The sequence below is a fragment of the Stegodyphus dumicola genome, chromosome 6 (genome assembly GCF_044657685.1).
Source record: "Stegodyphus dumicola isolate Sdum_Otavi_A_Nest chromosome 6, ASM4465768v1".
In the NCBI taxonomy this organism is placed as follows: Eukaryota; Metazoa; Arthropoda; class Arachnida; order Araneae; family Eresidae; genus Stegodyphus; species Stegodyphus dumicola.
The window spans coordinates 177093325-177117956 of NC_140773.1; the positions used below are offsets into that span (position 1 = coordinate 177093325).

Consider the following 24632-nt stretch of genomic DNA (forward strand, 5'->3'; position numbering starts at 1 on the left):
CTATTCCTAGTATTAAGTGTGCTTGCAAATTCTTTACTATAAAAAACATCACCTTTACTTGTTCGTCCTTGATACGGATGTACAAAGGTACTTTACCTACGCACTTACATTGTTCCCCTTGCGCCGCTAATACTGTTGTATTATCCGCATTATATATGCGGTATTTGCGAAAATACTTTCTAAAAAAGACTTCTGCCACACAGGAACACTGCGCGCCGGTATCCAGGAGTGCGGTGGCCGGGATATTATTTACCAAGACTTCAATCTTCGGAAGAGTTAAATTTTTCACCATTACTGTATTTAACTTGTAGGAAGAGGGGTTTTCGTGGCCTTCGGATTTCCGCACCCTCTCGTCAGCAGAAATCCGTTTTAGTTTAAATTATTTTTTCTTTCGGTGCTTTCCTTCTTTCTCCACTGGCCTTGAGACTTTTTTCCTGGGTTGCTATTGAACTGTCGACGTTCGCCGGCTGTTTTTGAATGCTCGGGTTTCCTTGCCCACTGATTCGCTTTTTCTCCGTAGCCATGTGCTTGAGTTTGCTGTAGTCTTGGCGTACCAAATTGGTTTCGCTGTTGATATTGGCGTCTTCTTTCGACGTCCGCCGTTCTTCTACTTTCAAACTGGATTGCTAGCTCAAATAATTTTTCCAGTGTAGTCGGATTTCTCAATTCAATAAAGTCTTGCACTTGGGGTAGTAACCTCGGCAAAATCACTTGAATTATTTCAGGATCCGGACGGTTTCCATACAAGAGCTTGAAAACGTGAATTTTTCTTAAAATAAACCTGGAGAGGTTTTCCATTCTTTGTTGATATATACTGAACAGTTCTGTTTCTAATTTCGCACGATCCCTTACAACAGGGAAGGCTTTTAGTAGGGCAGTCTTGAAATTTTCGTAGGTATAGGTGGGACTTCCTGCTTGACCCAAGAGACTTCTGCCGATACATTTGAACCAGTTAAGCGCTTGGCCCCTCAAAGCGCTGGTAGCTAAGGTAACTTTTTGAAACTCGTGCACGGGGTAGAGCATGAAGTGGTCATCCAATTTTTCCAAAAAACTGGTTACCTGTGAGTTTCCATTAAACGTTGCTTCCGGTTTCATCGAAGCGCGCATGGTCTGGACAATATACCCAAATCCTTCCAGGGCGGCAGCTGGCATTTCTGGATTCTGAGCTGTTTCTGCAGGCAGCACAGGTTCTTCTTGAAACTCGGCCATGGTTATTCTTCGTCGGGCGCCACTATCAGGTTCAATGTTTCTTCTAACTTTCTTCGGAAACATACAATGACCTGACTAGAACAGAGAGCTTACTAAAGCTATGTTCACTAATTGTAGTAAGTGGACAGGATACAGACGAAGGGTATACAAAACCCTTTATTTTTTTCTTTATATACAATGACTTCCGTACTTCGGAATACAATGACCCTCCACTCGGGGTCTAACTTAAAAGATATCAAAATAAAACTAAACTCTAATTTAACTTTAGAATAAGATTGGCCTTATAATAACAGAAAGCGTATGTAGCACAGAGACTGTGAACACTACAATACGTTTAATTTATCAAGAGGATTAAAACCTCTGGCCTGGAAGGCAAAGTAGCAACTGCGTAACTTCTAAGGTAAGCGGCCTGCTTCGAACTCACGGCTTCCTCTCTCTGCTTGGCAAAAAGGCCACACTTAAATACTTGGCGTTCGCCAGACAACTTTGCATAAAACTCCTTCACGCTTATAATTCTGGCCGGAAGTAGAAAATAAGAAGTGATAGTAAAGATTTAAAATAAAATAAACGTTAGTAAAACTTAAGATCCTTACAAAACTATCAATGCAGAATAATGGTTTTCTTAGCATTTTTTTTTAAATTTATAAATGCACAAAATACAGATCTGCCTTTAATATACTTATTAGCTAGTAATGACTGCAGATATTTTGTTAGAAATAATCTAATAAATATAGAAACTTAATTCTTGTTTTAAGAGGCTAGTATATTCTTTCAAGCATTTCTCGCTTTGTGAAAGCTGCTATACGTCACTTCGTTTTTACGAAAGACCTGTTATAGGCCATTTTTTCGTTATCCGAAAGAATTAACATATATTTTATGCAGTGAAGTTTCAAAAGCATGTAATATTTTTAAGGTAAATATGAAAGCCATTTTGAGAGTTTCCGAAGAATTGTATAACAAAATAATACTGAAAGAAACAGTTGCATTGAATTTAGAGATGCAGCAGTCTCTTCAAAAGATTAAGCGGTCTCTTCAAAATTTTCGACTTTTGTATTATATTATACCAGCATAAATACACCTTTCCTCGCCTTGCATTCTTCGCAAATGCTGCTGCTGCGTGAAACACAAAATTTTTCAATTTATTTTCTACATGTTCTCGCCTTAAACCAGTTCTCAGATTGCTTCCATTTGGTAAAACATGAGATACTTAATTTATCTTACGAACCCAGACAATGTGCAGTTGCTGAACAAACTGCACAAATTAAAAATAATAAATGCATTTATTAATAATTTATAATTTTATTCTATTTTAATAATACAAGAGATTTCGGGGCTGTTTAATTAATGTGATTAATCTGATTTCCACGATAGAAATGCTTTTCGTAAAAATTCCAAGGGTTTCCATTTTTCTTCCACTACTTTCCAAAGTCCATCAATCGTGGTAGATTTCCACTTAGAAGGAGCTCTTCTCAAGAGGCACAATAGTGCAGAAGTGAAATGTCAAAGGACTCCGCAGAATGCATTGAAAATGTATATATGCATACCTATATCAGTCTTCATTTATTCAAGGAATGCAGTGGTACTTTTCGAAGTATGACTTGTTGCTTTGTCTTGATGAAGTGACATTCCTTGAAATTTATTGAGATAAAGAAAGTAATTTCTTCTGGGAATATCGGACGTAAACTTTTCTCTTGATAGTACATTGAGTTGATTCTATAAATCCCCCCCCTCCTCATTGTAAGAAAATCCTGTGACAATCATAAAACCGTTACTGGATCTTTCTTATGGAACTTGGTTTGTAAATTTTTTCTCTTGGGTATGGATAATATATAGACTTTTTTTTTGTTGCAGTCATAGGGTAAAACCATGTTTCATTTAGGATAACAATGTATTTCTTTTTATATCTTGCTAATTAGTTTTCATAGAGAGTTCTACAAATTGTTCCGTGTTGAGTCATATGCCTCGGCATAAACTGATGTAATTCTCGGTTTATTGTTTTATTTATTGCTGCCAAAGGCGTATTTTAAGACTTTGAAATTAATAACTGCGACGGCGGATTTTCTCTTGTTAACAACGATTTAACTTGCAATACGCATCTTTTTCGGGTATTCGTTTGGTGTCTTCTTTCCATGTAGAAATAGTACTTGCTGACATTTTTTGCTTTTCCGATGAATAATGTTGCTTATTTTGCCCCTAAAATTTTAATACCATGCATTTCACAACGTTTTTTACTTAAAAAATAGGAATATTTCTTTCCGGAGAGAGCAAAAGCATATCGTTCTATCCACAGCTTATTTACATGCGACGTTTTGAAAGAAGAATAAATTTAAGAGTAGCAGCTGATATTTTTCATTTCAAATAATTTGTTGCCAGAAATTTCTTACCTCAAAACGTTCGCTTTTTTTAAAATTCTTTATCGAAATCGTTCTAAAATTATGTAAACATCCTCGGTTATTAGTTATTGTAATTATTAAAATATATTTATAACGCTATATAAACGATGTGTTTACAGTGTTTTGGAGTTAAGTTCTTACAGAACAGAAAGTTGAAGAAAACAGCATTTTTATTTTAATCTTCAAAATACAGTCCTTGTAAATCCATGTAATGCTTGCCACATTCATAAAGGTGGCCTGACTCCTTCGTAGAACTCGTCTATTGGAATAGTATTTCGTCTCTGCTTAAAGTTTTCTAAAACTGTACTGCTATTAAAATTATGACTTTCGTGGCAAGACTTCCTTTCAGGCAAGACGAAGTAGTTTGTAGGTACCAAATCTAATCAATAAAAGAGGGAAGGTTGAAAACTTTCCACTTTTTTTTCGAAATTATTTGATGAAAATGGAATTGTACTACGAAAATGGAATTGTACTACGTAATTGTACTATTTGATGAAAATGGAATTGTTATCGTGCAGCAGAAACTATTTATTAGACTGAGTATTCTCAGTTCTGTCGCAGAGATTTCTCTTTAAATGTTTAACCATTACGTCTTTATAAAACAAGGAATTTACCCAGTGTCCCTCAAGAGCAAATTCTTTATACAATAACTCTTTACAGTCAAAAAAGTTTACCAATATGATCTTTTTTCGGAATTTGTGAAACCAAAGTTTCAATGGTGGTGATCCATTCCAAACAGATGATTGCCGTTTTCTCAGACGATCATAAAAAAAGCACCAATAAGAATTAAATCCGTATCCAAACACAGTTTATTTAGAAAAAAGAAATATGAACAATTTGTCATATCGCGACAAGAAAAAATTCGATCATTTTTCTGTTCTGCAGTCAGTGCGTGAGGAACAAAAACGAGAAAAAAAAATTCTACAATCTTCCGCTACAGTTTTACAAGCAGTATCTTCACAATAATATCAAGCACATCATCTATCATTCGAAGATACAAGTGATGATTTCTCAGTAACAGACTTTTCGAACATTTTCAATATTCTCATCCGTTCGAGACTGCCAAAGGAGCCAAGGGCAACTACTTTTAGATTCACGTTCAGTATGTTCGCGTTCATCGCAAAATAGTTTTCACCAGCGAGAATACTTTGGATCGAAGTAATTCTTGATCCAACTGTGCTTTTCAAAAACATTTCATACACCTCTACTGCCGTTTTTCCCGCATTAAAGCAAAATTTTACTGCTAGTGTTTGCTCAGTTTTAGAATCCACAACAATAGCTGTCGTATGGATTAAAACAAATGCTAATTGCTTAGAAATTCTTTCCATAAGAGGGCGATATTTTAGGAAAAGCTAGATATTATGTCATAGTAACACTTGCTGTTAATTATCGTTTGTTTTTTATATTTATTTTGTTTTTATATTTATATTTTGTTTTTCATCGCTTTCTAATTAGGCGCAGCAAGTAACAAACTGAAGCTTTCTTCATAGAGATTGGAAAATATAACCTTTTTAGAATTAAGTGGCCTACTTAATGCTACTGATTTTGTGATGTCTGAAATGTTAAAAGTTGATCATCTTCCAGTTTCCGGTTTTTGTATTTATTCTCGCTAATCTCTGATAACGAAACGTAACCTCCAATTTTAAGCTCGCCATTTTCTCGATTAATTACGCGGCAAACCTGTGCTTTATTACAAGTATAGAAATTTTCGGTACTATTTCGTTTTGAGGACCGTAAAAAAATTGCAACGAAAATGTATGCGCGAAAGCGTCAATCTAGCAAACCCGCCCATTTAACAGCGTACGCGCCAAAACTAGCGTACGCGCTGATTTCACATTGCGTAAGTTTATATAGTTTTATATTTCTTAAGACGCCATTGAGATACTAGCTTAATTTTTAAATCCTTTTTTGATTTTAAATCTTTTTTTGATATCCTATGGATTTAACAATTTGGGAATTGCCCATGACGAAAATTCTGCAATAGAATTTTGGATAAAGTGCAGAATCACCCACTGCTTGACGCGTTTTTAAGAATTGCACATACTCGATAAGAATACACATCGACCTATTTTCACTTTAAAAAAAAAAATCCGAGAATTGCACAAAAATGGCACTGCGCACACCTTTAACTTTATCTATGTACACTTCGACTTATTTTCACTTAAAAAGTAAAAGAAAAATGACAAAAATCCAATTGTTTTTACCCTTGTAAAAAGCGGCAAACAAATAAGTGGGCGATTCTGCAATTTACCGAGAATTTTTCAAAGAAAAGGCATCATTCATTATAGAAAATTATGTTTGAAGTACCAAGATGAGATGAAATTATGCTTTAGCGATAACTCGGTAGCGAAATAGCGATGCACGCATCCATTCAGTTATGTTTAGCAATTTTTATATAAATTATAATAATGATCTGAAATAGTTATTTACTCTTATGCTTCCATTTAGTCATGTTTAGCTTTTTTTATATAAATTATAATAATAAGAAAGTATTATATGAAATTAACCTTTCATCTAAATTAAAACGTCAATCTTAAATAATTATTTACTATTATACTTCCTTTCTTGCATTAGGGTTGCCGCAATTATTTTTTTGCAACACTGGCATCAACAATAGTTTGGCGATTTTTTACGGACCTCAAAACCGAATAGTACCAATTTTTCTGAACTCCTAAAATTATACTTTTTAAAATATGTACAAACTATGAACTGGTTAAATTTCAGAAGTATCAATAAACTAGTTACAACTAGTTAAATTTCAGAAGAACTAGTTAAATTTCAGAAGTATCAATAAAAGTGTTTATATCCAAAGTTGCCACCCACCCGGTATAGTGGTTAACGTCGCTGACTGCCGCGCCGAAGGGCCTGGGTTCGAATCCAGGAGAAGGCATGGATGTTTGTAAATGTATAGTGTCCGCATGGCATGGGTTCACTCTAAATTTGCGGCGAGCCGAAAGTCCTTTCGAGAGTTTGGTGGTAGCGGAAGAGGTCGTGGGAGACCGTCAGACCCGTTCTCTCGGGGTGCTCTCCATCAAAATTGGGGGCGGAACGGAGCTAAATCGCACACCAAGGCTGTTACCAACGACAGGCGTAAACTTGCGCTCCTTGCCACGAGGAATTTCGTGGGCTTGGGCTGACTATAGGTCAAATAAGTGACCGTTAGCAATAATAACATATATAAAGTTATGATTAAACCACGATGCCTGGAATAGGGAAATAGACAAGTCAAAATATTTAGAATAGGAAAAACTCATTAGCAGTGACGTATCTAAGCACTTTCACACTGATAATCATTACTGTCAAAGTTATCTCATAATTCACACAGTTTCTCCTTTACCAAGTTTATTTTTCATTCCATTGCGACGACAATAGAACAACAGAAAAATATAATTTGTTGTTCACAGGCAGGAAATAAGTTTCGAAACTTTTTTCTTATTATCCTTTAACGCAATTTTTATTGCATTTTTCTTTTAGTATTATTGCTTGTTAGCCGACCCTCGAAATTTAATTGACATTCGGAATGGGAAGCGGCCTAAAAATGGAAAAAAACTTCCTTTTTCCTATGTGTGGGCGGACACTTCGTAATTAAATACCAAAATCTACTTCAAGCTTCACTTCCGATTTAGCATTATTTTCAAAACATTTTCCATTAAGTGGGCAAATAATTGCTTGTTTCCCTGAAACCAACTCTCTTGTTTTATTGTTCAATTGTATTACTTCGTTTCCGAATTGCGAGGATCTAGTAAATTAAACTACATAATAAACAATTATTCGAAAGGTTATTTTTAATTTCCCATATGTAAATTAGAGGATTCAAATCTTTTCAATAACCCACACCCGTACAAAAGGTTGATTAATGATCACACCTCATACGTAAATAATGTTTCCTTTATAAAATGTATTTTCAGTTATAACATATTACTGTTGAAACTCAGTCTCTCTAAAACTGATTAATATATTCTATATTTCTTGAAGTAACAAGAAATGCCACGTTTATAATGCAGCAGTAATGATACTGAAATTCTTTTCCGAGAAGAGAAAATGATACGGAAAAGCAATCTTAATTTTGTTTGAGAAACATGTAGATTTGGTAAGATATTAAGTTGTTACCTGTAAAATACGTTGATCAAAAGAAAATTATTTGAAAATTGATGCATACTTTTCTAAAGTTTTTTCATTTTTCCTTCATGCTTATTTTTGTTTTATAAGCCTTCTGCTATTTCTTCGGAAACAGCTTCGATAAATGAAGTCTTTAACAGGCCACATTGCACAAAATAGGATTTACAAAATATAACAAATGTTAGAAGCTACTTTCTTAGTTGATGTATTATTTGTACTCTTTAAAATTTGGGCCCACCAGCGGCCGAGCGGTAAAGTCGCTGAACGCTGGTAGTTCGGTCCGAGGTTCGAATCCCGCGAACGGGCTGGCTGCATGGGCGTTTTCGTAGCTTTCCCCATGTGTAACGTGTATACGAGCCAGTTTCCCTTAGAAAGTCCTTCACGAAGGCATGCCTCTCCTTAAGCAGATAGCCCTAGTAAGCTTTGTCGTAATCTCAATAAACCAAACCAAACCTTTAAAATTTGGTGCTCGGAAGCAAATAGGGCCTAAAAAAGGTAACTTCAGTTTTATTGCAAAAAGATGGAAATCACAATCCATCAGCATAAAGCAAAACTGTCTACGGGGAAAAAAGAAAAGAAATTGCGTGGGATAATACTATATTAGCTTACTTTAAAATAGGCACTTCAAGGCCTTTCTGACTCTTTGCCATCTGAGGTCGTAAATTTTCACGGTAGAACAACTTATTCACAAAGCCTACAGACCGTTTCTGCTGCTGTTTGCTCCGACTGGTTAAAACAGGAAACGTAGGGTTACAGAATCTAGTGCTTGGCTGGCGACTTTTGGTTCATCGCCTTTACAATTTGTATTTCAGCGTCGTGTACCAAAAAGTGGGCACAATCCACCGGAAAAACCGCAGCTCAGCGGTAACGAGCGCGAGAAAAATTCTCAGGATTCTAGATCGCCGGTTCTATCCCCGCTCATAGCTTTTATAAACTCTGCTTTGCACGGATTTATTTTTATTTTAACTTTATTGAATGACTTTGTCTTTTAGCCTTCGGGTGTGGTGTTAAAAATTAAACGCGTTTATTTTTTCTATTTTGTTAATTTTAATTTTTCTTATTTTTATTTACTGGTTTGTACTCTTTGTAGTAGGTACCAGTACCAAGATTATTATCCAAGATCCCGAAAAGCATTTCAATAGAAATAGCGCATAATGGAATAAAATATAATTTTAGTTATACTTACTCATAATTTAGGTAAAAAGAATAGGTATCCGACGCCCTTAAATGTTTACTGAATGTTTTCCTTTGGTTAATTTTTTAATATTCCTTTATTTGTATAAATTAATGCGCTATGGAAATTTACACAACAGAAATGACGAAAAAGTGCATATGCTATCTCCATGTAAACACATTTTTCTTGTAAAACAATTACGTACTTTTAAAAGTTTAAATTCAAATACAAATAAACTATTAATAAGATCAGTAGGTTATTTAAAATATATTCCACACAATTCCTCTAAGCTTTCATTCATAAACTAAAAAAATATCGAATGAAATAACGTTTGTTTTGCGTTAATTACCACGCCTACAGGGCGATAACTCGCCATTCCAAATATGACCGCCAAGCAGATGTTTCCTCCAATGAGAGCAGTCCGTAGAGAAATGATCTGTAGGCTTTGTGAATATGCGGTAAAACACTAATTTTCTCCATCTCATTTGAGACTACAGTTCAAGTTAGTCTTCACGCGTGCGCCTTTCACGAAGCGAAGCACGCTAAACCAGTGAAAAACGAGTGAAAAATGAAGTGAGAAAAACACAATTACCAAACTCGACCATCTGACGCAGCTTTCAGTTATAAGTAAGGTGGACGGGAAAATGATCTTGAAATACCTGTTGTAAAGAAATACACTATGGTGATAGCAGATCATGTCACTATCTTTAAGAATTTTTTCAATCCATAATAGCAGACAATTTAATTGTGCATCATCCGAAATATACAGGATGATCTTTTTTAAAGTGACAGTATTTGGAGCGCCCTGTAGCGCGATCTAATAGCCGAAATTGCACCAAACTTAATATTTAGACTAATAAAGACATGGGAAAAAGGATTCCGTGAAAAAAAATTTAGTTTCAAAAATCGCTGCTAGGGCATTTTGTGGTGCTGCTGTAGTTTACAATAACGAGAATTAGCATTAAACACGGGTATCAAAGAAAAATGCAAATGTTGTGCGATGACAGCGCCAGTAATAGGGGCTATAAAAGCAAGTAGTAGACAGCTCCGACAAATAATCTTAGCTGAAGTAAACGAGCTTCAGTGGACATGCCTCTCACGTTACCGGAACGTGCGTTACTGGTGAAGCTGTATTACATGAATAAATGTAATGCATCTGAAGCTCTTCGAAAATTTCGAACTAGAAAAAAATTACGAAAGGGGCCTTTATGGCTGAAGGGTCTTAAGAAAATGATTAAGAAGTTCGAGGAAACGGGGTCACTGACCATTCGCGCTGGGAGAGGACGTAAACCAGTATCAGAAGATGTAATAACTGATGTGGCAACTGCAATTGTCCAAGGATCGCAGGGAACCATTGCTGGTACTAACAGCGCCCCGGAGTGTAGCTCGACAATTGCACATGAATAATTCCACGGCATGGAGAGTTTTGCGGCGCGTTATTGGATTTTACCTCTACAAAATCAGCCGCTTGCACGAATTGAAACCAAGTGATTATGATAAGCGAGTGACATTCGCCCTATCGTTTCTTGCCAGGGTAGAAATTGATGATGCTTTCCCATGGCACATTCTGTGGGGAGATGAGTGCCATTTTTATCTCAATGTGTCCGTAAACACATAAAATAGCCGAATTTGGGCTTCTGAGAAGCCCCACACTGTGCACGAAATCCCATTAAATTCCCCAAAAGTCACTGTTTGGTGTGGTTTCACAGCCGAATTCGTTAATTGGGCCATTCTTTTTTCGAGACCATCATTCCGACAGAACCCCAAACGTGCACCATAAATGCAGAAATGCTGCAAACGTTTGTTATTCCACAACTTCAGCAAAGAGACCGTCTCCAACAGACAATATTTATGCAGGATGATGCTCCGCCACACATTAGCAATAAGCTAAAGCAGTTGTTGCGCCAAAACTTCACTGATGATAGAGTCATAAGTGGCAGTTTTCCAGTTGCATCCCCGCCTCGTTCCCCTGACCTCAGGCCATGCGATTTTTGACTTTGGGGTTATTTGAAATCTCAAGTTTATGTTGGTGGAGTATCAAATTTGTCTATTCTAAAGGACAACATGACAAAGACAGTGCGGAATATTCCTCGTGATATGTTACATACGGCTATGGAGAACGTTGTGCACAGAATGCACGGTGTTATTTCTATGAACGGTGCTCACATTGAATGTGGTCTAATTCCTCACCGGGGAAGTTAATATAGTAAATAAACATTAATAATTTAACTATACGATTGTATGTCTTGATGTCCCATGTCTTGATTAGTCTAAATACCAAGTTTGGTGCCATTTCAGCTATTAGATCGCGCTACAGGGCGCTCCAAACACTGTCACTTTAAAAAAGATAACCCTGTATAAACATTACTAACAAAATGTCAGAAATAAATTACTAAATAGTAAAATAAACCAAATGTACCACCGTTAATCTTTTAATTTCATGTTGATTCCTATCGGAAAACAATAGTGATATAAACGAAAACATTAGTCTTTTTGTTCTGAATGTTGATTTGAATTTTACAAATATAAACAAAAACATTTACTGTTCATATTAAACTGCTAAAAATACAAGTAGATTATTAGTAGTATTTATCTGTTAATTGGGTTATATATGGGTTATAAAATGAGTTATTGGTGTTATGTATGGGTTATAATATGGGTTAATTGGGTTATTTCATTTCCTTATGTTTTGTTGACTGATATCAGATTAACCATAATTTTGGGGTTAAGCGTAAATGTCCTCAACCTCGGTTAATCGGGTGTTGAATTGTATCTATAAAAAAAAAAAAAAAAAAAAAAACTTTTCCAAATCAGATCTTTGACCATTATTATCTTAATTAAAACAGACGTAATTTATTGACAAAAAGAAAGGCTTCAGCAGAGTTTTGTTTTAGAAACATGAAATTCCACTTGTACTCGAAATTTTACTGCTTTTAAAATAAAGCAATGTTCTGAATATTACACCTCAAAAGGGACAGCTCTTTCTGAAAACTTGTGCTCTGCCATAACCTGGTAAAGAACTTTTTCGTTCTGCCATTAAAGAAGGTTCATTAGGTTGAGATCGTTATGTGATCTAACCTATGCATTCTAGAAATTTATTCAATTGTATGTTTTGTAATTAAAAAGTCAGTAGTCTAAATAATTTCAATTGTTTTCCCAGTATTAAATGCTTTTGCATTTTATCATTAAGCTATTTTTCCCACCATTAAGCGGATTTGAACTTAATCGATAGACTTTACTCAGAGAAAGTAGAGCCAGGAACCTGGTTTTATTCTTATTTAAATTGCCAGTGTTTATCGGCACCTGTTTATAACATTTGTAAAACAAGCTGGTCGCAGAACTTTCCTTGCAAAAGAATGTGAATTTCCAGTGTGATCATTTAAGAGTACACGATCTAAACTGAAATTCGCATTGCCAACAGCCCTATTAATGAAAGCATTAAAGCAGCATTCTTTCGAAGCCCTTGAACACCAGATTTACCTTATTTTCATAATTATGAATAGAAATTATGAAGATTTCCTGACCCCTAAAGAATAATCCTAGGTCCAGACCTTGTGAGCCTAGACGATAATTAGGGACTTTGTATGTATAATAAGGAACTTACATCGTGTTATTTATAAGCAGAAAAATATTTCATTCTCTTGCCTCCTGTCACCCCGCTCCAAAAAATGTGCAGGCGTTTGTTTTATCGTAGAGTAATAAAAATCTTTCCAATTTATTATATTCTTGTGTAAAGCACTTAATAAAATATCCGTTTTCAGTAACTGAGCTGGATTAAAAAATACGAAAGGAAATGTAACCGAGTCTCTTTTCAGCGGATATTAGGAGGACTAAGTTTCCCCTTCCCCATTTATTCATAATGTGTTCGATTAATAAGAATGCATTGTATCTTGGTATGAGGATTAGGGGTCCAGGAACTCTTCTTTAACGTGGAGTGTCCATTAACGGAGTTTCGACTATATCTATCCATGACTAATTGCTCTGAAGTATATTCACTGATTTTGTTTATACTTCATCATCCTGGGGCGAGTGCTAGACTGTCATGTATAAAGCGCTTAGCTACTTATATGCTGCCCACCCCTTTCTTTGCCGGTGTAATATCAGTTGCCTTGTATGGTACACCTGGGCAATATTCTCGATAGAAAGACAATTAAATACAATGTTAACTAATATACTGTTAAAGCTAATAAAAATTAGCAAATTGTATTCGATTTTTTATTGAAATGAAATCAAGAAAGTACGATATCCAACAGCGTCCGAACGAGTGAATCAAATTATTGAGCACTGATAATTCTATAGGATTTATTTGCTGCATAGGAACTTTCTCGGTCTCCAAATGTATAATTTAAATGCAAATAAGCTTCGCTTAAAAAGTCTTTACGAAGACAATCATTCGCTTATACACATAGGAAAACTCGTGTGATAGCCCTTGTGAGCATCGTCGTGTATTCAATCAAACAGTCAAGCAATGCATTCAACAATAAATAACTGTATCTGAGACCTTAATTCTAGGAATGAATTTCAAATAATTGTTTTACCTTAATTATTCTCAAAAATCAATTTTCGTTTCTTCGTGTAGTATTTAACCCTATCCAACAATATATACATAATTGTAATTCATAAAATATACTTCTAACGCCATATATTACGTACACTCTGCACCAAAAGAAGATTTTGGATTGTACCTAAATTTCAAGCTGAGAAAGAGGGAATCAAGTAAGTTTGATTTAAAAAAAAAAAAAAAAAAAAGGAGCTATTAATAAATATATACCGAATTCAATTAACATTCAGGAGCTAAAATTTTAACAGTTAATTTTTTAAAAACTGCTCGTGCGATTTTTACAAAACTTGTCAGTCTGGCATAACTTGAGACCTAGAAACAAAATATGAAGAAAACCGGTATGCCATTTCAGGAAAACCCCGATTTTGAATCTAAATACCTGTATTAGAAAAATGTTATATATATACATCTAATATTAAACTTAAGTCTCGATTTCGAGACACGTAAAATGCAAGTTAAATTCGTCAATCGACCTTTTAGAACAGGATATATAAAACCCTCCCTTTGTGTATGTGTGCAGAGTGTACCTGGTAAAGAGTTTTTTGCCTCCCCCCTGTGATAAAAAAACATATCTGAATTATTTTATTTTATTCTTATTTTTTCTATTTATTACTAACATAAAACTTTTAAAAATATTAATATCACTTTGTTAACAAACAAGCATGTTTATTTATTTATTTTTACGTGAGTTTATCACTGCCTGTTTTCCATTTCAGTTTCCTAATATAACTGTATTTACATACTTAAAAAAAAAAAAAAAAAAAAACCACCTTTGTTAGCATACTGATTTTGGAAAAACATTCCCGCAATCTAAATTTTCGAAAACTCTTGCAAGAAAAGAACTTGAAAACAGTGCTATAAATCTTAGGTTTGCGCAACAGAAAAATTACCGATATCTGAATACATATTTTATCAGCGAAAAACAAAGACGTCATCACGGAACAACAGAAGAAGTCATCGCAGACCACAGAATTTGTTTTTAATTAAAGCGTGGACATAGTCCAACAGATGAAAGGGAAATCTTGAAATTTCACCTCAGTAACCTTGAATCGAAGCACGAGTTTCCATACGCTGAAAACAGGTAGGCTTTGAAATCAATTTGAAGGTACGTACGTTTCTTAATTGTATCACCACTTCAGGGTTACGAATGTTCCCCATGTCGTTGATCTCAAGGAAATGATACGTTCGTGAAAAATGTTTTTAAGACGACCCGAATTCTATTTCGATCATCGGAGGGAAGTGATGCAAGGTATTTATTCATTGAGGAAGTTAGCGTAATATGCACTTTTTCCTTCTCCGTCGCAGATGTTTTGTTTCCTGATTAGCCAATCGTTTTCTCTTTCACTTAATGCACACAAGATTCTATCGTTATTTTATCAAAATTGCGGCGGTAACTAGCAGGTGTCAAAACACAAAAGCAAAGCAAATATATTAACCTCTTTATAAATAAACGAAAACGGCAGTCTAAAACTTTAGATTCCAGCGTAGCACCCGGAAGCCGGTATAAGCATGTATTTTTTTAAGTTAAAAAACCTGCGGTTATATAATAATACTTAAATATTTATTATTATGTAAACTAAAAAAGAACTGATTCTAATCAGTTCCTTTTTAGTTTACATATCATTGTTTACATATCATTCAGATTATTACATATCGTTCAGATTATTACATATCATTTTAGTTTACATATCATTCAGATTATTACATATCATTTACATAACATTCAGATTTTTTCGATGCAAACTTTGCTGGAATGCTCATTGACAGGAAATCAGGCAAATCAAGTAAACTGTGTCGAAGCAACTGTGAAAGCCACCTAAGAAGAACTGCAGAATACTTCGAGGCATGGAAGCTAAGACCGTCCCCTACAAGGAAGATTAAGCAAAATAGTCGTTATCTTGCAGAGCAGAGGTTGCCAAACATTGAGAAGCTCCATTTTAAAGCAGTTCTACAATGAGGGGTGGCAGTAATGAACTCTTACTATCATGGGACATATAAATGGAGTTTCTTGCAATATGACAGTCAATACATGAGGCAATGTTACCATCATCTGAACAGATTTGGCTCAACAACTGGAAGATAAACTCATCCGAATGCCGCCCTGTGTTCCCTTCCATATTGTGTTCGGTAGTAAAATTCATTGATAGAAAATTCAACGTTAACATAACATTCTGTAGTGCCGCCTAACATCATACAGCATATGTAATACAATTTTTCATCGGACTTTAAAAAATAACAAACTGCATTCTGCTTCTGAGAACATAACCCTGTTTGGAATTAAAGACGAAGTAGATAAATCCGTCCACCTAATCAAAACTCAAGAAGGTATCATAGTACCAGCAAGAACAAAATGTTTACTTTCTGGATCCATAGCTGAAAACAGAAATTTCCGGTAAGGCATAATGGAATACGACATAAATTGCAATAGCTTGAAGGAGTACTAGTAGCTTCTTCAGACTTCGGCCTATCGAAGACCGGCGTCATCGCGGTGATAGTTTTCAACGTCAGTGGTAAAGCGAAGTGATGGCAGGATGTATTCCAGCGACCTACGTTAAAGAGTCAATAGCTCTTTAGAGTTTTTCTACGTTAAAGAGTCAATAGGCTCCGAAAACCCTAACATCGGTATTATTGCAGAATGCATAACTAAGTGATGAAGATAAGTGATGAAGATAAGTGACGAAGTCTGTCTGATATACCCGGATGAAATCGTCATCATACAGAAAAGCTTTGAAGAAGGTTTAGAAAATATTAGGAAGGTCCTTCAGAAATTGAAGGAAGCCAATCTAAAATTAAGTCCTGCCAAGTTTAAGTAGATCAAATAGAAAGTGAGTGATCTTGGACATGTCTTCGCTTCCGAAGGTATGTGTTCGGATACAGAGAAAGTGGCGGCAGTTACAGAGTGGAGACGCTCTAAAAATGCCCATACGCTGAGAAGTTTCCTGGCCTTTGCACCTATTACAGGAGATTTGTGAAGGACTTTTCCTCCATCGCAAAACCATTTCACAAACTGACAAAGCAAAAGTTATTGTGAACAAAAGATGTGAAGATGCATTCAACAAACTTATAGAATTTGGTTTCCTTTATAGCATAAACTAGATCCAAACTCTGTACAGATGTAATTTATGTCATATAATTTACATGCAGGGACTTCTGGAGACTTCATTTTAATATTTTTCAGTGTGTAACTCTCACTAACAAAATTTGGGAGCAAGTGACTTACAGAACCATAAATTCGGCCTGGAGGAAATTATGGCCAGTTTGGCTTCCCTGTTAAGAGTTTGAGCTCTTTGACGCTTAGGACTTCTTTTGTGTTCTATGATATTTTGCTTTCATTCAAAACCATAAGCTAAGATGTTAACAGTGAAGACTTAAAGAAGTTATTAAAAGACTATTGCTCAAAAGGAAAGAATTACACCAAATTTAAAGAATAAAAAGCGATTGCGGAAGAAATTTCTTACAAAGGAAAAAAAAGAACTAATCCTAGTTTAAGACACAATAACACGCCTATATCAGAAGTCAAACAACAAAAATCAGCGTTCATTTTCAAAATTTTCACAGGACTAGTTTTGATGGTTTTACCGAACCACCATCCTCAGCTGCATAACAAATGACATAAGTCATTTGCGGTTTGGCTGTGATCTGGTTTAAGGTGGCACAAGGTTCCAAGTTTTCAACTTTACGCCAAGTTTGGGATAAGCGTCGACCAATCAGAGCGAAGCTAAAACGAAGCGGCTTTCTTTAGACGATTTCGCTGTCACATCGAAGGCGACATTTTTTTTAATCATTGTATCAGAATGAGTAGTAATCGTATCCGAACGAAATAATGAGTTGATTTCGCAAGAAATCTACGATGATGGCATTTTTTAATGAGTTTTCACAATAAATTGAAAAATATAGATGAAACTCGTAAAGCGAAAGTTAATCTCAGGATCATGCACGCTATATATGATCCTATAGATGATTGATCCATCCATTATTTTTCATTTTATTATGAAAATTCTTCATGCATGCTTGCAAAAATTATATTTTTTTCCTATGTAAATAATTATTATTAATTTCTTTCTGTTTATTATTTTCGTATAAATTATTACTATCATTTTCTTCCTGTTTAATTATTTTTGTATTTAAGAATAAATTTACTGAAAAAGCTGGAAATATTGTATTGCTATTTGCTTTAAATGCTGATTTTTTCTTTCCAAACAAACTTCATGAATTAATTTTACTAAAACATCAAATCAATATCAAGAATCTGCTGGGTTTTTTTTTAACAGTAAAAATATTACTTAAAAAAAAAAAAAAAAAAAAAAAAAAAAAAAATTCATTTATTTAAGAATAGTCGCAAAAGTCAACTCAATGGACTAAGCTTTGTATAAATAATAAAAAATTAATCTTTTGAGAAAATGCTCTTATCAATTCCAAATATTCGTAAAACAATAGTCAACAGTCTAAAGAGTTTTGTCTCCTTCTGTTCTGTTTTTAAATTACGTTCTCCATGAAAGGAATTTACTTTTAATGAAACTGAATAGCACACCTAATTCATAACATGGACTATAATTTAATGAATAGTATTTGTTATTATTAACCACTCTTTATTACTATCATTTTAATGGAATTTTGATCATTAATTTCATGCTATTTCTCTGGTAGAAATTCCTGGATGAAGTATGAATGTTTATAATTTTGTTGTATTTGAAGACTTGGGTACCTAAAATTAGTCAATGTTAAATTACTTTTGAGATATTGGTCGTAAATAGAAATGACAGCATTTGTTGAAATTAAACTCTTTTTGGTACTTTAATATGCATGTCTGCCAGTGAGTGAAGTATTGTCATAATCTGTTAGCACATGAAATATTATTAAAAGTAATAACTTTTGACAATAGACGTGGATGAAACTTACATCTATGACATCTCACAGCACAGCAGAGTGTTTAATTTGAATCACTCATATGATATAAACATACCAGTTTGCAAAATTATCCACAAAAATTCCTGAAAGTTAGTGTTTACTTTGTACTGTAGTCTCTCGAGTGTAAAACCCTTTTTTTTTTCTTTCAGAAAAAGCATATGAAATTCAGGGGTGCGTCTTGTACATGCAAATTATTAGAAATGGATGTATACAAACAACTTGCAACACAGCAAAATGTAATGATTGAGCATTAATACATTGTTGGAGGAACGTTTCGTAGTTATTGTACTAGTTGTGGTTGCTGTCATGGTGACCAGTTGTGGGATACTAGTACTAGTGATAATTGATACTGGTAGTGCAACCAACTACTGTAGTGATCGACAGTGACAGTGAATAAGGAGTGCTAAGCATAGAAACATGTTCCTTCTGATTGAAAATTTAGAAAAAAAAATAATAATAATAATGCATGGTAAGTACTGTTTTCCGCTTAACTGCTTTCACACCTGCAAAATGGAAGAATATTATATACAGGCTGTCTATCACTTATCCTCAAGATTTTTTTTATTAGGCATATTTAGAATATATCTCCTAAGAGAAATTACATATAAAAATTGAATAAGGTTTTATATATATAAATATGCATGTGCATGTTTATAGTATAGAGAGTGCTACAGTACAATGCAGAAATATTCCATACTGCTTTGCACAGAAATATGTGCCAACCAATTATATCTCGAGACCATTTATCCAAAAAAATATCTCCAGACCATTTCGCTCTTTTTCTTTTTTTACCTTCTTCCGTTGCCTCTTGGCTTATAAGAAGGGCAGATAAAAGAGCATTCTGTTGAACCAGTAAAACTTTGTGGTGAGCTGAAAAAGGCCATGACACAAAATAACGAAAAGAAGCAGAGCGAGCGCGGGAAATCAATCGAGCTGGAAAACAGGGCACAAAAGGTGTAGACACATCGACGCATGCGCAAATTTAGCTCCTCTCATTGGCCACAGCTTAGACATCCGTCTCGCAGGTGTGAACGGAATTCTTTGAACTAAGATTGCGACAAGCATCGACTACTTGACTTGTAGATTGACTGGAGCCCTAGGCCAATTGCGGTAGTAAGGAAGAGGTGATGTTCTAAAACACCAAACACCCGGAGGTGATTATTAATGAATGCAAAGCATACAATTACCTGAGCAATTAAGCATAAGTGCAGTAAAAGGCATAATCAGTGAATAAATTCTCACAGATAAGCATGGCATCTTGCTGTCCTTGTAAAGGTAAGCAAAGCAGTTGAGTTCTAATTTCCATAAGGCAGTGCAATGATAAGCATGGTCAGGATAATCATGGCAGTAAAACTGAATCATATAGTATATGAAAAACATACACCTAAAAGTCTGTCTGACTCGGCATGGCCCGTATTTTAATGCCCTTATGACTATGCCATTATGCCCTTTATGCCGCCGTCTGAACGGAGCTTTTAATTCATTTCAACAGGAAAATCGCAAAATAGTAGTTTTAAAATGAGCATATCTTTAGAATTTCCGATACCGAGACTCGCGCGCTGGAGATAAAAATGTTTTTTTCTGTACAATGTTGCCACTACTCGCTTTGAAATCCTCGAGTTTGTTAATCAAAAATTCGTTAAAGTTTTACAAAATATGAAATCGATAATAAAACAAATTCCAAATTTCAAATTTGATCTTCCACATGCCCATATTCGTATAAGGATTACGTCATTCAAAATTCGATGGCTCTATGTACTGTTGTTTTATCACAATGCGAGAAATATACATACATTTATGCAGATTTTTAATTATTTAATTTCTTCAAGTATAATGCAGGACTTTTAACATTTGGTGGCAACAGTTTGAAAAGTGATTCGCCGTTTGCAGTGAATCGACGCAAAATCGTAAAACGAAAACAATAGTTCTTCAGGGACAAATTCCCTTTGGACTAATAAAATCTGAAAGCTTTCAGAATTTATATTACTTCCCAAACGGATGTTTTTTCTCATTTACAGTCACATACACATTTCGAGAGCATTTGGGCTAATGCAACTTTGGGATAAAAATATTTAAAAACACCGTATAATTAGAATTTCCGGTAGACAGTCTCGTGAGCTGCAGATTACCAAATGTTTTAATCCCTACAGTGTTGCTACTGCTTGCTTTGAAATTGTTGAGTCTTTTAATCAAAAATTCGTTAACGTTTTACAAAATATGAAATAGACAATAAAACAAATTCCATATTCCGAATTCGAGCTTCCAGGTGGCGAGGTTCGGGTGGAGGACTATTTATTCAAAATTTGATAACTCTAGGTATTGTTTTTTCACAATGCGAGAAACATGCATTCATGCATATTCTTCACTATTTAGTTTCTTTACATATAATATAAGGAGTGGATAATATTTGGTGGCAACAATTTGAAAAGTGATACATCGCATTTAAGTGATTCAACGCAAAATGCCATTTCGAGACTAATAGCTCTTCTGAGCTAACGCTCTTTTGGCTAGGGTAATGAAGAAGTAACTGAAGTCAGCTTACGAATAGCTCATTTATTATCTTCGAAAAGAATGCCATTTACCAACAGTGAACTAATGAAATTATGTTTGGTTGTGGCAGACGAAGACATGTGCCCGGAAAAATTAGATGTGTTTCCATCTGTCAGTCTTTCGGCAAGAATAAATGTTAGAAGACTAAGAACATCGGAAGCCACAGCAAGAGTCAATTAAAAGACAAGTCTAAAATTTTCAAATGCTTTCATTCGTTCTTGATGAGTCGACAGATATTACTGAATCTGTCCGATTGGTGGCGTTTATTCGAGCGTAAATGATGAATTTATGGTGATTGAAAAATTAGCTTCTATGTAGTAGTCTGCGTGGAACAGCTGCAGGTGAAGATATCTCTAAGGAAGTCGATAAAACGGTAATACAATTTAACAATTTGCAATGAAATCAGTTAAAATGTGTCACAACTGATGGTGGAAAAAATATGTGTGAAGCGGGGAAAGTATATTAGTCTGAGAAATTTTTTAAGGCTTGTGAAGATGCTATATGTTCAGGGACGGCGCTACAGTCTGTGCAACCCGTGCAGCTGCAACCTGGCGGCATCGTTTCTTCTTCTTCTTCAATGGCCAAACAGCCCAGGATGCAGGGGCGTAGCTAGAGGGGGGCAAGGGGGAACATCTGTTCCCGGGCGCAGAATCCAAGGGGAGCCAAACTGATGTTACGACATTTTAGAATTAAATGTTTTCCATCCTTGGCAAGCAGTAGGGGAGCGCAATCTTCAGTTGTCCCTGGGCGTTGAAAACCTTAACTACGACTCTGCCAGGATGAGCTCTTGCCTTCCTCAGAATTGAGTTCCAAGCTCTTCTATCCCTGGCCATGGATATTCAATTGGTTATTTTTAAAATTTTTAAAAGTGTTTCCAAGCAGTCGAGCCACATTAAGTCTAGGTCTCCGTCTTTTTCGGGTGCCTAGTAGTCTGGCCGAGAAGATCTTTTTAGTTACTCAATTTTCATCCATTCTGCACAGGTGTCCTGCCCATTTAATTCTCTGAATCCTTATATATTTTACTATATCTATTTCTTTAAAGGATTTATAGAGTTCAGAGTTAGTGGCGGCATGGTTTAGGAGCGCCAAAATATTTACAATTTAGGAAGAAAACGGATGGCAGAATTTCGGAGTCTCAAAGTTAGCATCGGGCGGCAAAAAATCTCGCGTTAGTCCTGTAAATGTTTAAAAATACCTCTGGTAATTTATTATGCTATTCACCAGCAAGATCTTTGTGGAAAAACCTCAATCTGCCATGCGTTATTGAACTAGTTGCATCAGTAGTAAATTTCATTCGCTCTCGTGAGTTTAACTATCGTCAGTTTCGTGAATTTTTATTAGAAATCGAAGCTGAATATTCTGACTTGACTTATATCGCTGTTCGATGATTTAGCAATGGGAAAGTTTCGTTCAGATTCTACGAACTAGAAAATGTCATAGATATTTTTGTAAATGAGAAAAATTACTCACAACCTTTATTATCGAAAAACGAATAACTACACAAATTAGCATTTGCTACAGACGTCGTGGGATATCTCAACGAAATCTATTTAAAATTACAGGGAAAAAGTACTCATATGTGAAATGTATTTTATCTTAAAAGCATATCGAAATTTTGCATTCTTTGAAACGCAAATAACATTAAATAAATTCGACCATTTTCCATGCTGCGAAATTCTTCAAATATTAGCGAAATTCCCATTCCCCAAAATATTCGAGCAGGATACATTTTCTGAACTTATACTACAGTTACAACAGTGCTTTGTGGGTCTTGATGCAAGTGCATAAGATATTTCGGGGAAAGTGCAGAATCGCCCACTGTTTGGCGCATTTTAAGAATTGCATATACTCGGTATCCATGTACACATCGACCTATTTTCACTTAAAAAACATCCCAGAATTGCATAAAAATGGCATTGCGCACTCCCTTGACATTATCCATGTACACATCGACCTATTTTCACTTATAAAGTCAAATAAAATTGACAAAAATCCAATTCTTCTTACTTTTGTAAAAAGCGCCAAACAAATAAGTGGACGATTCTGCACTTTAGCCGATATTTCTATATTTCAGAATCCATGTGTCTATGACCAACCAGGGGCCGGGCGGTAAAGTCGCTTGTCACTGTTAGTTCCGTCCGAGGTTCGAATCCCACGAACCATTGCATCATGCAATGAACGAACCATTGCATTGCTGCATGGATGATTTCGTTGTTTTCCTCATGTGTAACGTGTATACGAGCCGGTTTCCCTTGAAAAGCCCTCCACAAAACCATCCCTTTCCTTAAGCAGACAGCCCGCAAGGCGTAATCACGTAAACGTAAAAAAAAAGTAAAACATTTGTCTATATAATTGAGGAGCTTCCATCAGACCTTCAACTAGAAATGACTGATTTGGAAAATGATGATACGTAAAAAAATATTATAAGAAAAGGATCTAACTCAATTTTACAAATATATTTTGGAAGATGAATACTCTGAATTAAAATCATATGCACGGGGAGAGATATTTGGAAGTACTTACCAATGCGAAAAGACGAAAAATGAAGTATGCAAAATCGCAATTCAGATAATTATTAACGATGATTATTTGCAAACAACTTGAATGGTTGGAAGTATTAATTTCGAACTTCAGCATGGTGAAATATTATATCAGAAAAAGCAATTACGTTCTTCGCGTTGTTTAATAATAAAGTTTTTTAATATGTAAATGCAAATCATTTAGTCTTTTTTTTGGGGGGGGGAGGGGAAGTTTTAGTAAAATGCATATAAATATTATGTAAAAGTATCACTTCATAACTTTTTAAAAAATGTACCTTCCCCCCCCCCTCCTCTTTCTATGAGAAAATTAGCCATTCATATCTTGACATTTGCTACTTGCCCTATCGAGCGTAAAATGTTTACAATTTGGCCCTTTCTAAAATAAAAGATTTACATGCCTGAGTTAGGAAACCTACTGGCGCCATCTATTGGCAAAACCTAAACACAAAGCAATAGGAAATAATTTCTTGAAAAAGTATGGGTAAAGAGGGATTAGAATTAGATCATTAACCAGGACCAAAAGATTTTAATGAACATGAAATGTCTCCAGGAAATCTAATTCGCCAACGAAAAATGTTTTGGGACAAAATTAACACTTATAACCGACCTCTCGACCTCTTGTTGGCCTGCTGCCCTCTTTTCGGGGGAGAAAAAATATCTCCGCCCTTCTTTCAAAAAATAAAATGAAATAAAATAATGTTATTAAATAAATAAAAATATGAAAGCCTTCAGATTTCATATTATGAACGAAGAGGCATTTTTTAAACGATTTGTGTGTTATCTTTATTTATTAAATACCATGTTCTTCGCACTTAAACCATAGAATTCAATTCAACAGCAGTATCACAAAATGTTTAAAAAGAGGATGTCTTTAGAATTTTCAATGCACAGACTCCTGCGCTAGAGATATTTTTTTTTCCTTACAGTGTTGCCATTGTTCACTTTGAATCGTTGAGTTTGTTAATCAAAAATTCGATAAAGTTTTACAAAATATGAAATAGATAATAACAAATTCCAAATTTGGGCTCCCGGTTTTTTCACAGTGTGAGAAACATACACACATTCATGCAGATTCTTCATTATTTAATTTTTATAGATGTAATCCAGGGCTCTAATATTTGGTGGCAACAATTTGAAAAGTAAAATGCCTTTTTATAGTGGACAAAGCAAAGTGCCAA

The 24632-nt window shown here is 35.0% G+C and overlaps 1 protein-coding gene across 3 annotated transcripts in view; it reads left to right on the forward strand.

Moving 5' to 3' along the window:
* Positions 1–24632, forward strand: part of LOC118191791 (fibroblast growth factor 16-like) — a 125638-nt gene that overhangs the window by 89908 nt on the left and 11098 nt on the right. Inside the window, exon 3 of one of the 3 annotated variants that reach the window (XR_015041766.1) lies at positions 18514–18833. The exons of the other annotated variants lie outside the window; for them this stretch is intronic. The gene's annotated coding sequence lies outside the window, so the exon portion shown is untranslated. The remainder of the gene's footprint in view (positions 1–18513; positions 18834–24632) is intronic. 3 annotated transcript variants of the gene reach the window in all.